Here is an 18,298-nt window from a genome sequence, read left to right on the forward strand (position 1 = left end):
AGATTTTGGTTTGGTTTTTTTTTTTTTTTTTGCAAGTGCAGGTTAAGTCTAAACACAAAATTGCTAAAGACCTAGTTTGCCACTACTGACAGAAAGTTTGCAAGGCAAGCGGCAGGCTGCACATGCTGTAGTCACACCTCCTCTGGAGATTCTTAATCCGTCTTGGGGTTCACGGCTTATGGAGACACGGTTCTGCTGGCAAATGCTGCCCCTGAATGGGTATAGAGGTGGGTTCATGGTGAGGGTGAGAAACCTATTTTGCAGGACACTGGTACCCACACACTCAGCATCAGTCCTTCTGCCTGACTGGACCATGGTGTGGAGCCCTGGTGACATGTCACAAGGAAGGATGGTGAATACGCTGCTTTCGCACAAGAGACACACAACATGGCCAATGTCTTCCTCTGCTTTGGGAGGAGAATTTTGCTTTGGAGCCCAGAAGCTGGATCTCCTGATTTCTCTTCAGGAGTCTGTATCAGTGTATTTGTGCTGGAACCAGGGGTAGCCAGTGGGAGAAGGCAGGGGCATTACACCAAAAACCCTACTGAAAGATTACACAGTGTTGATTCAATCCACCGGTGTCTGCAGCCTTGTGGCAAGCCCCGCTTTGTCTTCACATACATTGCGAGCTTGTGTATCCTTTGAGAATGTTTGTATTCCATATTTCAGGACTATAGGAAATACAACAGAAAGGGGGAGTGGAGGCCAGCCTGGTGCCATAGAAGGGGATGTGTGTGGAGCCAAAGGCAGTCCAAACTGAACAGTGCAAGGAGAGCAGCTGTGCAGCTACACATTGTGGACGGAGCCATAGCAATGCGGGTGAGGTCACAGGGCCTCCTGCCCCACTACAAGCCATGGCTTACTCTAGCTTTGTATTTTTCTTTCTTCCTTTCCTCCTTGTCCCTTACGCACTGTGTTTACTGAGAGCTAGCTGCAGAGTTCAAAGCTGTTTCTGTATTTTAGAATCAGACTGAAGTAAGCACCATGTCTTTCTGCTTTACAGATGAGATTTGGCTTGATTCTAGATGGAATCCTTTTTTGTTGTTGTTAAGAAATAAAATGTCACTGTAGATTTGTACAAATACTAATCAAAGCTGTTTCCCCATGACCTCCCTCCCACCCAGTGACCATCCTCCCAAAACTCTGCTTATAAGGGTGGGGATGACAGACGCAGGGTATTTAGGCCTCCACCTCCTCCTGCTAGAAAGGGCTTCAGGACATCAATGGTAGTTAGGGTGCCACCACTGTGTGCTGACCAGACCATACCATGTACACAGAGGGAGCACAGAGCTTTTTAGATCCCATACTAGGGGACTGGAGAGACTGCTCCATGGTTAAGAAAGCTTACCACACAAGCTTGAGGACCAGAGTTGGGATTCCAGGGCCCCTGTAAAGTCAGACATGGGCCCAGGGACAGGTGCAAGGGATGGAGTGTGTGCATGTGCCTATGAACACGGCAACCCCAGCACGGGGGCGGGAGATAGGAGCGGGGGTGTGCATGGAGACAAGGGGATCAGTGGGGCTTGCTGAAGGTCAGACTAGCCAGAAATATGCACAAGCTGTAGGTTAAGCGAGAGACCCTGCTCCAGGGAGTAAGGTGGAGGATGCTACAGAAGGACTCTTGATACATTCCTATTTGTCATGAACACACATATGTGTATGCATACCCCACACATGTGCACACTGCCTATACCCTTGCAGCAGAAAAAATTTTAAAAATGAAATGATCAGTCTCGCATGTCATATCCAACAGCTGGAATTCACTTAACGCAATGTGGCAGGACAGCAGAGGGAAACCACAGTGGTGGGGGTGGGAGGGGGGATGTTAGAATCAGGGACAAAGAGATGAGCTCTTTCTCTCCCACCCCCAGCCCCCTGCTCTCTCCTGTGAGGCTCCAAGGCAGAGGGGAGTCAGAGAAACCCCCACATCTCCCCTGTGCACCCCTTCCACTTAGCTGCCTTCTGCCGCTATCTAAATCCTTACAGAGCCATTGCTGGAATTTTCCACAAGGCAGAGCCTCATATTTCTTGTCCCAGTGGCTCCGAGTCTCTGGTGACTAGAGAGTGGTTGACAGCTTCCCCCTGAGTCTCTCCATTCACAGTGCCGAGGAGTTGGGAGAGGAGTGTGGAGCCTAATGTGTCTAGACAGCACATTTAAGCCACAGCGAGGCAATGCAGATATCTCTGGCACACACCATTAGTCCTACGTAGTGGTGTGCTCTCTGCTCCATATTCCTCCTCCATTGCTCCTAAAGGGAGCCAGGATGCTGAGCATGTTAATGCCGCTTCTAATCAATTCCACCATCTCAGACAGCATTCTCCCCTGACTTACAGGCTCCCTTGCTGCAAACCAGAATTGCCAATTATGTGCATATCACCCTCTTCTGCGTGGGTGTCTCCTCTGTCTCATTGACCCACTCTGCTGTGGCAAACCACCCTTAATATGTTGAACAGTGAAGGGAGAGACTGTGAAAGACTACAGGTAGGATATAGTTGTAGATATAGTTGTTGTTATTGTGTCTAGGAGTGAGCCAAGTGTTTCCTGGCATCTGGTTTATAAAATGGGAAAGAAACCATTTCAGGGGAAGCAGAAGGAGCTAGCGGAGCCCATACAATGGGGACAGAGAGTTTCAGGGAAATAGGAGAGTTGGGACAGTTAAAGTTTATCCTCCTTAAGAGAAGGATGTTCATAGCCCAACACCACAAGGACACCAGGGCCTGCTGGATGGACCCTGGACAGATGTAGAACCACCTTGGATGATTCCTCTCAGTGTCTCTTGAGGAATTTCCCATATTCTGAAGGCTGAGATGGGAAGGGCCCATCTTCACTGCAGGACTTTATAAAAAGGAGAAATCTGGCTGAGTATTGACATTTCTCTCTCTCTCGGTCTCTCTGTCTCTGTCTCTGTCTCTGTCTCTGTCTCTGTCTCTCTGTCTCTCTCTCGTTACACAATGTGAATGGTGGTCTCAAGCCCCTGTCAGCATGACTTCATGGACTGCACCCTAAATTAAACTATGAATCAAAATAAAACCCCTTCCTTAAGTTGCTCTTGTTAAGTGTTTTGTTGCAGAGACAGCTGGCACGTTGTCCTTTGTAAATATGTTTTATTCATGGAGCAAAAGTTTGTTAAGAGAAATAACTGAAGAGAAAGTTATAATTATGGATGCCACACTCATAAACGTACTGAAAGCTCCACCCACATCTCCACACAGGCTTCTACCTGTCTCCCAAACCCTCATCTGCAGCCACTGTCCCCACCTCACCCTCATGCCCACAGCAGGAGTTCTATTCCTCAGCTCTTGGTCCATGTGCCTGCCTACCACCAACCTCCTTGTCCCTGCCTTTCCAATCTCTGCTTGCAGCCACCCATCTGTCCTTGTCCCCACAATCCCAGCCAAAGCAGGGTGTTTTTGTTTCTGAGTGGTTGGCCTCAGCTCTGGGTTTCAGCTTGGAAGAGAAGCTCATCCAATTTGGCTGAAAGGGTCAGTGGTTTAGGTTAGAAAACAACTTCGGAAATAGAAAATCTGAGAACATCTAGGGGCTAATGAAGGAGGGATTCTAATGGAAGACACTTCTTGATGCTGAGCTTCAATGTTGATTAGTCTGCATATTCTGGAAAAAACAATGGCATTATGACTCAAAGAGTGGAGACCTCCAGAGGAGAGATCCAATTGCTTTTGCTTATAGAACAGAACAGCACAAACGTCCCCACAGCAGGTCCATCCCTCAAACACACTGGATTCTAAAAGCTTGTGGTGGAGCTGTGGGAAGAACTCCATAGCTATGCTGAACTGAGCCTTTGCTCCTCACTTGACAGCAGATGTGGGGGACATATCAGTTCTGTGCTTCAAGGTGTTTGAAATGCTGACTGCACACATCAGCTCAGGGGCTCACACGGTATTTGTGATATAATCTATAAGTTCCAGTTGCAGTGGCCATAAATTCATTTCCAAGTGGGGAATAGCATCTCGGATTGCACTTCAGTTAACATCACACAATGGTGCTGAGGACACACTTCCTGCTGGCCTTTCTTGGAAGGCCTCTAAGCAGTGTGTGTGTGTGTGTGTGTGGTGTGTGTGTGTGTGGTTACTGTCAGTCTTAGAACTTCCTTCACTATACTTATAACCCTTAGACGATACCTTGTTTGGTCACACTATACCAAACTCTACTAGCATAGAGTTTTTATGGCATCATCTGCATCTTTCCTATCCTGGCTTGTTGTTAGCGGCTATGCTGTGCTGTGCTGATGAGTCTGTACTGGGAAGATGGTCATGTGCCTCACTACACAAAAGTCCAACTCTAGAAGAGGCGAAGTGATTCCAAAGCTTGAGATGGGAACAATGATGTCTTAGTTTTGCTTTATTTAATTTTCATATTTTGTTATTTAATATATATTGGTGTTTTGCCTGCATACATGTCTACACACTATGTATGTGCCTGGTACCCACAGAGGCCAGAATACGACACTGGATCCCCTGGAAATAAAGTTCCAGAAGGTTGTGAACCACGATTTTGGTGCAGGGACTCAAACCCTGGTCCTCTGGAAGATGAGCTAGAGCTCTTAACCACTGAGTCCTAGTGACTTTTCTTGATACTGTGATGCATACCCTGGCAAAGAGAATCTAACATAGAAGGGGCTTATTCTGACCCACAGTTCAAGGGTACAGGCCATTATGGTAGGGAAACCAAAGGAGCTGCAGCTGAGGTCACATTCCACCCACAACCAGGAAACCGAGTGGGAGGACCTCATGTTGCTGTCCAGATCCCCTTCACTGCTTACATCATCACCGCTCTCAGTGGGGGGATGATGCCATTTGTGGTGGGCTGATCCTCTTAACTCAGTTAACATAGTCAAGACTGTCCTAGACAGTCATGCCTGGGCACCTGTCCTCCATGTGGTTCCAGATTCAATCAAGTTGACCATTAGTACTAATCATATCAAGTAGACAAGGGAAAGATGTTAGAGATAAACAGACTGATACTAGAAATAGACAGACTGACATTAGAGACAGACAGACTGCAATTTGAATCTGCCATCAATGCCAAGTCTCATAAAGTTACCTGTTTCCATTTTCCTTATTTTCTTGAGATAAATAGTATCTAGTTCTCAAGGCTTATGGGGGAATTACACACTGGTAAACAAGTTTACATAGTATACCAGTGTAGAGTGAAACTTAGTAAAAAGAGTTGAACTAATAGTTTAAGACATAGTTGAAAGAGTTCTTATTAAAGTATCTGCATTGATAAGAGAGACTACAAGGCTTATAAAAGTCTGCTGGAGTTGAACCCCAATGGGTTAATACTCAGCCTGGACATGAAGAAAAATTATCTTACTTGTGGATTTCTATACCCAGCTACACTATCATTTAATAGCATGTGTTAAGTAATATAGTCTCCAGGCAGAGGCTGTGTTGTGTCAATGTTACCTAAACCTCTAAAAAAGAAGCAAATAAATGTTTAGAAAGAACAAACAGTAAAAACAGAATAAGCTGCAAAAAAGACAGTTTCCAAGACCATAGATCGGTATCCTCTATCTAAAACAATGAAAACAAAAGTTGCTGTTTTTGATTATTTGTGAGTCACATGAGTCATAATAGAAACCAAGACCAACATCATTGCTCATCAGTGACACATAGATAGGGTACAGTAAACTCAACTTCAATCTTCACTACTGAGGAGAAAAATAGGGTTAGGGTGAACTAACTTACCTGTTAAATCATCTGTTAAGTGAAATAGTTATGCTGAAATTTTGAGCGAGACCAGCAACAACTTGCAAGAGAATTTATACCCTCCCAACAATAAAATAAATCAAGAATAGTAAATAACATTTGTTTGCTATGCTAGATATTTGCTAGATATTAAGAGAAGCAACATGTAGAAATAGCAGAAGATTCTAGTGCTTGCCCTAATTTTAAGAATGTTCTAATTATATACATTGTAACAACTAATTTGTTTGAATTAAACACACAGAATTCAGTCTTCAGTGACAGTGTTGGACATAACAATATGATAAATGGCCCATTACAGCCCCTCATCAAATGCTGAAGACTAGTTACCCTAGAGAATTACAACATTTAAGAGGAGTAAACTGCACACTACAACTCTTTCTAGAGGGTGTACCCAAAATTTACTGTTGCAAAATACAAAATCAATACAACAAAGGAAAAGTATTCATATGCAAAAAATGGTATATCCCAGCAAAACAACCCATTAAATGTGATTTTGAATCACATGCATGGTTGAGTAAAGTAAGCAACTCATATTTAAAGTGAGTTCACAATTGGTTCTGATGTAAGAGGTAATGGAAAGTTGGGGGTCAGGGTGTAGGGAGATGAAATCTAAATATTGATAAAATTCTGACAGTACTTAGCTATATGTTTATGAACAATTTAAGAAAATAACAGAGAGATTACAAAAAGAAACATTTCCATAAAAAATAAAAAAGCCATATAAAGAATTTACAATAAAAGTAAAAGATACCATGAAATGGAACTAAAACCATAATAGAATCAAGTTACCACATAGACAGATTGTAAGATGGAGACTGCTTAATATTATCCAGGAGTTGCAAAGTGTTTAGCATTCTTGTTGTAAAGCAGGATACTGTAAAGAAACATGGATTAGAAAAGGTGGCCGAGTCCTTTCTCAAATGAAAACTAAGATCAGGTTTTAGAAAAGGCAAACACCATATTAGCCAGGACCTTTGATGTACCTGAAGAGACAGGGACTAATTGGTGGACAGAGTTTCGTTTTGGTACAGAAAGGTAGAGACACAGCCATGACAACAACTCAATTTGTCTTCACTGAAGAAGAAAAGCTTAACATTTCTAATGGATTTTTTGATCATAGTCAATTATCCTAAAAGTAATGTTTAATAAATTTATTTAGATCTGAAGAGAGTTTCGTTGAGGAGCCGTACCAAATCATGAGCTGAATAAGTAAATTAAGCACACCTGTAAACATTCTCCATGCAGTGTCTTTACATCAAGAATGGGGCAAAAAGCCTCGAAGGCAAACAGAAAAGAAGGATGGGTCACCATGGAATGGTAGCTTAGCTGACTTCAGCACCTTCCTCAGGAACAAAACACCTTTTTCCAATGTGCTGAAAGTCTGCACCTGCCAACCTACAAATCAAAAAAGCAAAGACACAGAGAAATGATCAGGCTCAAATCACACCCAGTGGCTTTGCTGAGGGGAAGAAATCAGTGAAGCAGAGATTCAATTCAGGATGGAGTTGGATGCTGGAAGCAATACAGCTGATTGAAGATCACTCATTCTTATCAAGTCCCCATTGAATTAAACACTTCCACAATTCAAAGTATCAGGTAAAATAACTGTAGAATATGGTGGCTTGCAGAGCAGGTGCTGGCTTCTGCAACCTCTCTTCTTCTCCTCTTAATATCTTCCTTGCAGCCTGACAAGTATCCTTGCTGTCCCAGTGATCAGCTTTATGTTTTATGCATCTTGTTAACATTTTCTGGGGTTTACTGTCTTCATCTAGAAAGTGGGAGTAGCAACAGTTACTCAATGCTGAAAGAATAAAAAAAGCTGCAGAAAGTTCTTTAACCCATGGTAAAGCCCTAGAAGACATTACACTGTTAGGTTTCCAGGGATTTATGAAGCAGCAAGACAGCCTAGGAGTTATTGGCAAGCTCAGGCAGGGATAAGGTGTTGCTGAGCACACGGGTGAGCCTCATTGCCTCTCTAAGAACTACCTAATATTAGAATTGCTAGCATCACCATCATTGATAACAACTTGTACTATAGAGCTATAGTAATAAAAACCTGTATGCTATTGATGTGAAAACAGATACATTGATCAATGGAATAGTATTGAAGATCTAGCAAAGACAGAAATACACACTGAATAAAAGATAACACCTTAAACAAATGGTGCTGGTCAAACTGGATGACTACATGTAAAACAGTGCAAACAGATCCATATTTATTATCCTGCACAAATCTCATCTCTAGATGTATCAAGAACTTCAACACAAGATCAAACAACCCAGAATCTGATAAAAGAGAAGGCAGAGAATAGTTTTGAACTCATTGGCACAAGAAAAGATTGTCTGATAGTACAGGCACTAAGAACAATAATCAACAAATGGGACTAAAGGAACAGAGAAATTTCTGTATGGAAAAGGACATCATCTTCTAGACAAATAAACAAGCTACAGAATGGAAAATATCTTTACCAATAACACATATGATAGAGGGTTAATATCTAGGATGGCTAAAGAACTAAAAGGAACAGGACATCAAGGAAACAAGTAACCCATTTAAAAACAGGGTATAAGTCTAAACAGAATCCTCAAAAGATGAAACACAAATGTCTGAGAAACATTTTTAAAAATTCTCAGCATCCTTAGTCATCAGGAAAATGCAAATCAAAAGTACTTGAGATTTCATTTTACACCTGTCAGAGTGGCCAAGATGAAAATAACAAATGACAGCTCGTGCTAGTGAGAATGTTGAGTAGGGGGAACACTCATCCACTGCTGGTGGGAGTGAAAACTTGTACAGCCAAGTATGGAAATCAGTGTGGTGGCCCCTCAGGAAGCTGGGAATAGATTTACTCTGAGATCCAGGTTTACCGCTCTTGAACATATACCAAAAGAACTCTACATCCTATGACAGAAGCTCTTGCTCAACCATGCTCATTGCAGCTCTATTCATAATATCCAGAAACTGTTTATATGTGTATCAATAGATGAATGTATAATGATAATTTGATACATTTACACAATGGAACATTGATCAACTGTTTAAGGAAAAAAATCATAAAATTCACGGGTGAGTGGATGGAGCTAGAAAATGTCCTGAGTGAGATACTCTAAACCCTAAACACAAATATTGTGTGTGTTCCCTTATGCTAGCTTGCAAGCTTTCAATAGGCATGCTATTATTGCCCAAATAACCACAGAGGTTAGATGTGGAATAAGGAACCAATAGGGAGGAGTGACCTCCTAAGGAAGAGGAACTAGAATATGCAGTTAGAGACTGGATTGTCTTCATTATATCTGTCTTAGAGCAGGATGGATGCACATATAAACTAACAGATACTGTGACCAATGGCATGCACAGGTTCAAAACAGAGGGCCTGTTTGAGATGGGAAGTAGACAAGAGAGTTCCCATCCTTAAGAAGCTGTCTCCAATTAACAACCACTTGCAAAGGAAAAATAATTTCTCTAATAGACTTTAACTGGGTAAAAGGGCAGGTACCATGCCCAGCAATAGATGGCCAGCAAAAAATGAACCCCAATTTTGTGCCCTTTTAGCATGCACATATATGTACGCACATGGATGCACATGCATACATTACTCATGGTCTTTCTTTGCTTTTTTTCATAGTTTTTTGGTTAATTTGTTCGTTTTGATATACTCATTCATATTTTCTATTTGCCTGTTTGTTTTCTTAAGAGCAAGACAAAGAAGATAAGGAGTTGGGAGGGTGAGTAGGTAGAGAGGATCTGGGAGGAGATGAGGGAGGGGAAACCATGATCAGAATACATTGTATGAAAATAACTTTATTTTCAATCAAAACATTATAGCATAATAAAGTTCATTGATGGGGGCTACAGGGAGTTATGGGGGAGAGTGAAGATGGATATGACCAGGATATATTTTATCCATTGTTTTCAAAGAATAAACACAAGTATTGCATAAAAAATTTAAAAGCCCAACCATCACCATCCTGACTTGTCTGACAGAAGTCCCTCAGTCTTGTTTGAAAATACTAAATCCAGGTTTATCATTCTGATATTAAATAGCGATCTAAGAGCTTATACTTAACATCAGCCTCCTCACAAATGCCACTGAAGTCAGCATCCAGAGACTCTGTGACAAAGAAGAGGACCTCTGTACAGAGAAGTGAGGTCACACTCTTGAACATCAGGAGGTTTTTATTCCGCATTCCACACTAGAGACAGGCAGACCCTCGGTGAGCCAGAAATCCCTGTCAGGAAAGTGAAGTTGGCTGCTGTGTCCTTCTGTCCTTCTCAGCAGTTACAGTGATGGATGTGTCAGTTCCAGGACGCAGCTAACTTATTGACTATTGACATGCCTGTGGTTACATTGTGTTATCCTCATCACCTCTTCTTTTGTGACATGAGACTTTCGTAGACTGAAAAACTGAAACCTATACTAAAACAATGTCACACCAATATTGCTTTTTGCAGGTTTGGTTGAAAATATACTGAGTACAATTTTCCTGGTTTTAAAGATTGGCAAACACTTGTTTCTACAAGGAATGGTTTCAGATGCCGATTAACAGTTACTAAGTGAACATTTGGCAGGGACTAGAGAGTTAGGAATTACCTGCAGGAGGAGGGAGACTCTCAGAAAGGTTGGTGAGGAGGGGATGTCTGAGGAGAGCTGCTGTCTCTCTTGCTTTTGCTGCATTTATACTGAGCTTCTGTGAAGGCACAGCAGTTTCAACTCTCTTCTACTGAAACACACACACTCATGCACACACACACATGAGCACACATACTCATGATGCACACATACATACACATGAGCATGAATGCTCTGTCTCTCTCTCTGTCTCTCTTTGTCTCTCTCTCTCTCTCTCTCTCTCACACACACACACACACACACACATGATGGAGGAGGCAGAGAGGGAGAGAGACCTGTCTTGAGAAAAAGAAGCTGCATACATGCTATTGAGTTTAACTTCTTTATAATATGGTGGTATTTGGGGCACTAGTGGCTAATTTTTTTTAAATTTGTGATTATTAAGATAAATCTAGGAAAAAGACCATGTTAACAATTGCTGGGAAGTTGGATATTTACAGATTCTTTTGTCTACATTTACAAGTAACCGGTTGCTTGTCAGCAGCAGGCACACTATGTAAAATAACAAATCGTTATTCGTTATGAAGATGTCAATCAATAATGTACAGTTTAAAAGGTGTTCCAATGTACAAACTCTACACTCACGTGTCTAGTGAAATGTTGCTGACCATGGTAAATTTACACATGGGACACACACGGGTGCACACGCACACACACACACTCATGCATGTGCACACAGTATCTTTGTAAAGCTCCAGGAATGTGTTCTCCAACTCTCTCATTTATTGGTCTGAAGTCGAGGTGTTTGTTTATGTGACTACTTATTTAACTGTTATCCTGAAATTTCTTACCTCTTTGCTTGAATCCAATCTCCCATTTCTATTGCTTGATCATAACATACATTGAGCTTTTTAATTTTCATGTTTTTTTCTTTTATTCTTCTCTCATATATTACACCCCTACTGCTGTTACCTCTTCCTCCACTCTTGCTAGTCCGCCCACCACTTCCCCAGATTCATTCTTTCTGTTTCCCTTCAGAAAGACCATAGAATAAAATCCTGTCTTTTTCCAGAATATGTACAGTATTGGACTTAGCTGCATGGTAGAATTTAGGATTACTATTTAGTAGGTACCAGTAAAAGGCAGGCAAAATCATGTACCACTCATAAGTCCTTGTGTGGTTATTTGGGGGTTCTTCATGCTGCTTAAATAAGACACAATCAGAAGACAAACATTAGTTCACAAGGGCAAGTTTACCTGAGGTTTGATATAGACTCCTAATTGAGGGGAGAGGGCAGAGTCTCGCAGTTCAGGAGGAGAGTAAGGATTCATTGTTCAGCTGTAAATGCCCCTCTGTTTTTCCCTTGAGCATAGGTAAGTGGCACTAAAAGATTTCCAAGGTCAAAGCAGGGTAGATCCAGAGCCAGCCATGACTCTGCAGAGAGGGACACTGCGGGAGCTTCCTGCCTCCTAATGGCGAGTCATGAGACACTGCTGGTGATTTGAGGACTAAGTAACTGTGACTCAGATGCCTCAAGTTAAGTCCCAGGGAAAAAAATTAACAGCTAAGAGTTCAACAACAGACTTGAGCAGCTGGCATTGTGGCAATAGAGAAGAAATGCAATAGAAGAGATGCACACCCTACAGGACTCCCGGGACCGTGGGAGGCAGCAGCTGCTGCTTTTCTTGACATTAAAACATGGATGGATCATCAGGCACCCAAGCAGTACAAACCAGAGGAATGAGTCTGGGGAAGTGTAAGCTGGTTAGCAATGACACTTCCCACAGGAGGCCACAGAGTGACAGTGAGATTTTCTGTACGACGAGGATGCTTTGTTTTGGGTTGTCTTGCACATATCCGTTTTTTTCTGTTTCATTGGCAGTTATTATCTCTCCTCAATTGGCATTTGAAAGTTAAAATTCTGAAGTTAAAGGAGGGTCGGCAGGGGTTGGCGGTTTGTAGAGTATGGAAGTCAAGCACTTCTTGTTAGATACACTAGCATTCAATTTCCAGTCAAAGGACATGTCTCATCATCCTATTTTACCAACTTATGGCAACACAGCTCCATGGTTACTGACTAAGAATGCCAAGTGTCAATCACAGCGGTGACATGGCTAAGGAGAATTGCAGATTCACTGAGTTACAGAAAATCACATAGCCTCTTGGTACCTTATATTATTATTATTATTAATTATTGTGTTCATGTGAGCCAATCATGAAGAGGTCATCAGAAGCAAACTGAATTCTTCTGGTAGACAAAACATAAAGTTTGCAAGTGTGCTAAAACAGCAACTAATGCAGATAATAGCAAATTGTTCTAAAACAAAGCTATGAGCCTTGTCGATTCTACCTTAGCTAATTCTTAAGCCACCATTTGGAAATATAATATTCCACAGAACATTCTCTAGATGTCTTGGCAAGAACAGAGGTAAAACTATGACCTCCCCCGTCTTCCCTAGTGTGACATCTGAGCTCCAACTCATCTTCTCTTTTCAGGGAATTGTGGAGTTGGCCTCATCTAGTCTCCTTGACAGGCACACACCATAGGTTTTCAGGTTTGAATCCATGGCTCCTGGGGTACTCTGTGCCTCTCAGTTTCTGAGAAACTGGGGCACTCCCTCAGGCAGTGAAACATTCAGACTGCCTTGTGTTTCTCTGTGTTTCCCAGAACTCAGCAAAGCATATAGAGGTCTGACAGGACCGTTGTTCTTAGACATTAACCTTGTGTACCCTGCATAGCTGGCAAATGTCATTGCATCCTGACAACTACCATTGTATTGATCCTAGGAACTACCATTATATTCTGCTCCTGGTAAGAATACAAAATTTTTGATGGCTTGGAATAAACTTTTCACAGCCCCAGTCTTGCTATGACCTCCTCCAACCTATTCCTGGTTAAGATTCATTTCTCCTTGGCCATATCAGGTCACCTTGGCCCAGTAAGTAAACACTGGCACTTACACCTATTGAACAGTCATCTTGTCTAATAAGACAGAGGACAGCAAGTGCATAGTTCCCCTGGCTGCTGCACAGTGCCCAGTAGTCAATACCCTGGGTGGGATCGGGACATAGAAAAACTCCATAATTCTGCACATATGGACGTCTCCCACATGACCTGTCAAAGCCTTCTGAGCACAGAGCAGCTATGATGCCATCAAGCTAGCCACATGCAGGTTCTTGTATACTCAGTACTTATTTATGCTCAGCAACTCGTTTATTATGCTCGCCAGTGTTGTGGGATATTAACTGAAGATGTGTTACATTTGTTTATGCTGGGGCACATTTGTTTAGTGATGTAAAGATATGTTGCATCCATTTATGTTGCATTTGTTTAACTCTGTGAAGCTGTGGTGCTTTGCCTGTCTAAAACACTTGATAGGTCTAATAAATAACTGAATAGTCAAAAGCATGGCAGGAGGGGGATAGGTGGGGCTGCCAGACAGAGAGGACAAATCGGAAGGTAAATCTGGGAAAAGAGGAAGGAGGAAAGGAAGAAGAGAGAGGACACAGAGGGCCAGTCCCCCAGCTACACAGCAAGCTACAGAGTAAGAAGTAAACAAAGGTATACAGAATAGAGAAAGAGAAAAGCCCAGCAGCAAAAGGTAGATGGGATAATTTAAGTTAAGAAACCAAGCCAAGCTAAGGACGGATATTCATAAGAAAGAATAAGCCTCTGTGATCTATTTGGGAGCTTGGTGGTAGGCACTCCAAACAGTAAAGAGCAGAAACAACCAACTACACTCCAGTATCTCTATGGATAGTTGCAGATTATTCACTCTCAACCCTGAACAAAATGTGTAAGGTGAGGATAGCATGCAGCAGAGAGGTCTCACTGTAAAATGGGACAGTGAGCGGGGATTCTACTGAGGCCTGTGGAGCAATTACTGTCAGCTTTGAGGGGAAGAGGTTCCTACTGGTTAGAGTAGAAGCAGGCAGTTGACCTCCAGGGAGTTTGCATCTTCAAGCAGAACTAAAAGACTTTGTCAAAAAGGATGTCCTGGACCAGTTTATAGATAGAGCCAAGTCTCCTCTGATTTTACATATCAGACCTGCCTGTTAGTTGATGTGGGTCTTGGAGTGGTGTATCTGGGAATAGTGGCTATGTCTTACCTTCTGTGTCAGGCTGACCTCATCTGTTCCAAGGCCAGATGTCTCCACTGTAATAGTGAATTCTGCTTCTGTGTGGTTTCCAACAACTTTCTCATGACTCACAGGAGGAGTTCATGTCTCATTTACCTTAGTGCTTGCCATATTCTGTTGAGTGAGGCACATGCCTAACCCGGAAGTCCAGAGGTTAGCAAAAGGATTATTTTTGTTTTTCAACCAGTGAAACGGCAGACTGTTTCTTCTATGCTCCTCAGAAGCTCTGAGCTTAGAAAGTTCCATGTTCTCTGAACATGAGACCCACAGGCCTGAACACATGGCTGTAAGGTAAATGGAAGACTATCTGATGAGTGGTCTTCATCTTCATCGTGTGTGTGTGTGTGTGTGTGTGTGTGTGAGAGAGAGAGAGAGAGAGAGAGAGAGTGTGTGTGTGTGTGTGTGTTCATGCTGTCCCTCCTTTGCTGCAGGATTACACTTCCTAATCAACAACAGCACAGAGCCCTTTAGTCTCAGAAAGTTCTGTCAGAGGTTAAAAATCCTGGGTATTTTCTTGCAAGAATGTCAGTTGGAGCTGTCAATCCAAACACACTTTTAAAAGAGGGAGGCTTTGGAGATAGAGGAAGGGGTGATAAATCCTTTTGTGGGGATAGTAGAGAGAGTGTAACAAAGAATTAGAAACTGTGTACAAATATCAAATTGAATACTGGGACACAGGAGGTAAACTTCAAACAGGCTGACATCTATGAAGCATGAGGTTATGTGCCTGGTAGAGCCTTGCATAAACATGACAGACAATTGTCTCTATGTCCCTGCATAGGCTTCTGTAGGGACTAGGAGGTGAGAGGTACATCTTCCCACCAGGCTGAGTGCTTCCTGGTACAAAACTATATGTGGTTTTGCCCTTAGGAGCAACCTACTAAAGACCACAGGGAACAACAGTCAGGTGAGAGCCAGCTCTAAGAACCCTTGAATGAAAAATCTTTCTGACAAGCAGAAAATTCTGGGCCAACTTCACAACACTTTAATACTTTTGCATCCTGAGACTACAAGTAGCAGGATTAGTGGGGAAACCAGAGAGGTTGGAGTACTTTTTCTAAACCCCTTTGTCATTTGGGAGCATTGGATCAGCTGGTGTGCTTCCATAATGTCTTGTTGTTCAAAAATTCTTGGAAAATTCCATGCATAAATGCTATGTATCTTGATTCTATCCAAGTCCTGCTCCCTCTTGTAAACTCTCCCTGCCCCCCAAACACAGTCCCCTCCCACTTCTTGTCCTCTTTTGTTTTTCAATAATCCACTGAGTTCAGTTAGGGCTGCCCATATGAGCATAAATGTGGGTCACCCGTTGGAGCATGAGAAAGCTAGCAGTGGCCACACTCTTAAAGAAAGTGCCTCTACCTCCCAGGAAGCCATCAACTGTCCATAGTCCCTCAGCTATTGGGAACTGGGTTGCTTCTCCCCCATCTGTGTTGTAATTTTTAATTGATATTTTACTGACTTGATTATTTATGTGTAACCAGTGGTGCTGTGGGTATGCATGTGTAATGGGTGTCTTGTGTCTAGAGGAAAGCATTTCACATCATTCTCCTCCATCTTTCTGCCACCCCCTCTGCATGTTCCCTGATCCCTATGGTATGGGGTGATTTAAATGTTCCATCTGTGTCTGAGCATATTAGTCACTTTTTCTCAGAACTTTTACCAGTTATGAGCCTCTGCATTAGCCATCACCCTCAGCAACAAGAAATTTCTCTTGGTCAAGATTGAGAGCAGCACAGATCTATGGGCATAAATATAAATACTGACAGGGTAGTTTGACAATGTGAAAGCTTAGAAAAATGTCATCACTGGGCTCCTCCCTTGGGATTCTGACTTCTAATCATGGCTTTTGACCATGTTCTTAGTACCAAGCATAAATTTGCTTCTGTGGACCAGGCTTAAAATCAAACTAAGAGTGTGGCTGGTTACATCATCAACAGTCTTGTCACTATTGTACGGCTACTGCAGATCTTGCTTGGCAAGTCAGTATTGTGTGTGATGGATCCAGCATGAGTAAGACCATTGGTGTCTTTTCTCCCCCACTCGCCAAGCAGCCTTTGTGCCACCATCCAGTCCCCCAAAAGATACCCTTCAAATAAAAAGCTTCGTGCTCATTTCAAGACTGATTTATCTAGGCCCTGCTACCAGACTGTACATTGTCTTCAGTCATAGGGTCTTATCTTCTAGAAACGGTAGACAACCAAGAGAAATGGCAATAGCCCACATTAATTTTACTGCCTCTGGGGCCTCCTTGACCAAAAATGTGTACAGAGATAACCTGTGCCTCCTGGAACTAAGATTTTCATTTAATCATTCATGTCTTTTGAGAACCACATTGTCTACGTATGTGGCATTGTCTGTATTCAAACTCCTCTAGAGGTATTTTTAATTAACTTACATACTATGGGGCTTCATTAGGCTTCTTCAAACATTCTTTAGCTTTGGTGAACCCACCTGGAACTCCTCCTCTTCCCTTCTTCTCTACCCCCATTTAAACCCTAAATTCAGTCTTTACCCTGCCCATTTTTTCATACTACATGTGTTCTTCTATTCCCTCTTAATATATTTGTTACCTGGGCTGCAGGATCATGCTGTTCCCAGGTCTCCTTTTCATGCATACTTCATTGTGGTGAACACTTCCCCTGCCCCTCATTTCCCCTTCCTTGTCCACTTCCTGCTTGAACCTTTATGTCCCCAGTGTCCCCCTCTTTATTTTCATTTCAGATGTATTCTACTATGCCCCTCTCCTTAGTGCAGGGCACATCCTTTGACCCGACTTCCACATATAGTACACCTCAAACAAACAAAACAATGGATTTGAAAGACACAATAAAAAGGCACACATGCTTGTCAATCATCTACAAAAAAACAAAGGGATTTCTGATGAGGAACTTTCCTAGGAGACCGGGTCCCTCCTCAGAATGGTGAACTTGACCATAGCAGCAGAGGATGTTGGGGACAGCTACGGGCTCTAGTCAGCCAGTGTGATCCCATCCCTACTACACTCCAGGCTTGAAGCATTCCTGCAGAAGGGTCACCAGAGAGCTCTGCACAATTCAGCCACCAAGTGCTGTCCTGCTCTTCATTTCCTGGATTGGGAGAAAAGCTAAGATAGCAGAGACCCCTGGAAAACAGATTTGAAGTTAAAGACCAGACCTCCAACCTTGGCAGACCCAACAACTGTTCTTTTATTTCTAGGACGAAGTTTCATTCCTCTCACTATTATTTCCATCACCAAATTGTATACCACGGATGTTGCTGGCAGTATGGGGAGTTTCAGGTGCAGAGAGGGAGTTTTCTAGATGAATGTAGATGAATGCATCTTTGGCAATTATACAGGCAACATTCTGTGTTACTCATGCAACACCAACTCAAGATCTCCCATAACTCGTGACTCCCTGAAAAAAAAAAAGAACTTAAAAGGAAATGACTTTGTTTACTCTGAACATGACTGTTCCTCCCAAAGTGGAATTCAGATACAAACATGATGGCCCATGTCTCCTATCCATTTGCTTATGCACATGTTACTAGAACTAATTCCCTCTGTACGGGATTAGAATGCAAACGACTCTCTCAGGCTTGTGCCCTTCCAGGACATAGGCTTTAGAAGAAGATAATTTTTCTTGTCTAAATAGAAAAGCAAAAATTAAGCTTATTCCTTCAGTTAGCTAACTTGCAGAAGCACTGAAATAAACAAATCCAGGAAGCAAAGGAATCCTTGGTTCAAGTGTGTCCCCTTTCTGAGGTGGGGAAGCTCAGAGTCCACTGCATGGGTGAGGGCCATGGAGTGCCTCCCTCCCAACACTCAACACACACACACACGCACACACTTCTTTTATCTCTCCTCTCTCTGGGG

This window comes from Mesocricetus auratus, unplaced genomic scaffold (genome assembly GCF_017639785.1).
Source record: "Mesocricetus auratus isolate SY011 unplaced genomic scaffold, BCM_Maur_2.0 Super-Scaffold_100015, whole genome shotgun sequence".
NCBI lineage: Eukaryota > Metazoa > Chordata > Mammalia > Rodentia > Cricetidae > Mesocricetus > Mesocricetus auratus.